Raw genomic sequence first — 1,015 nt, 5'->3', positions numbered from 1 at the left:
ACATGAATTGATTGGTCCATTTGTGTTAACCTCCGATCCATATTATTTAGCATAGCCATCATAGCTGTTATTTCTTCAGTTTGTGCACCTCCACTGCCTTTGATTCCATCTTGCCTAGGGTTGTGGCACTCACGAGAGTGCTTCGGGAATTCTTCAATCAGCTCCTTGACCTCTCTTGGATTTTTCTTTGTCAAAGGTCCTTGAGAATCAAGGAGTTGTCTTGTAATAACATTGACTCCATCATAGAAGATTGACATCTCTTGTTGAACATTAAGATCATGCTGAGGGCAATTTCTGATCAAGCCTTTGTACCGCTCCCATGCTTCGTATAATGACTCCCTCGGCTGTTGTTCAAAGTTGGCTATTGCCTTCTTGAGTTTAGCTATCTTGGATGGTGGGCAAAATTGGTCAAGAAATTGCTCAAGCATTTGAGCCCAAGTGGTGATCGTACCCGGTGGAAGTGATTTTAACCACTCTTTAGCAGCTCCCTTAAAAGTAATGGGAAGCATCCTGAGCAAGACGGTGTTTCTATTGACATTTGGGACATTGAAGTAACCCACAATGTCATTGAATTCATCGAGATGCTTAAAAGCATCCTCATGATCCTTCCCATAAAATGGGATATCCTTCAGTGCAGTCAAGATGTGCCCCTTCAGCTCGAATGTGGCAGTGGCAGGTAATGCGAGTTGGACTAAATCGGGACCCACATCCTCTCGGATCTGCTTCTTGTAAGCTCACATGGACATCTCCTCAATGTTTGCCATTTCGTTTTCCGGCTCGTCTTCTGGCTCATTCGCAAATATTTCAAATTATGGGTTTGACTCGTATTCTGATTCGTGTGGATTAGAAACTGGACCAAGTTCTTCAACTTTGCCTTTATCCTTTGGCGTTGAACTTGACTCTCCTGTCTTCTTTCCCGACTTCCTTGAAAAAGCTGATTTTAGTTCTTGCAATGGCGTCTGATCTTCCTTCGCATTCTTGTTCTTCTTTTTGTGAAGAGCTGACTCCGGATCTA

At 43.2% G+C, this 1,015-nt stretch overlaps 1 non-coding gene across 1 annotated transcript; it reads left to right on the top strand.

Moving 5' to 3' along the window:
- The first annotated feature begins 273 nt into the window (after positions 1-273).
- Positions 274-380, top strand: LOC111888102 (small nucleolar RNA R71). Its single transcript, XR_002849058.1, has one exon. It is a non-coding gene; the product is annotated as a small nucleolar RNA R71 (small nucleolar RNA).
- The last annotated feature ends 635 nt before the right edge of the window (positions 381-1,015 follow it).

This window comes from Lactuca sativa, chromosome 3 (genome assembly GCF_002870075.4).
Source record: "Lactuca sativa cultivar Salinas chromosome 3, Lsat_Salinas_v11, whole genome shotgun sequence".
Lineage (NCBI taxonomy): Eukaryota > Viridiplantae > Streptophyta > Magnoliopsida > Asterales > Asteraceae > Lactuca > Lactuca sativa.
The sequence above is the reverse complement of the archived record's forward strand: the minus strand, read 5'-3'. Positions and strand labels throughout refer to the sequence as shown.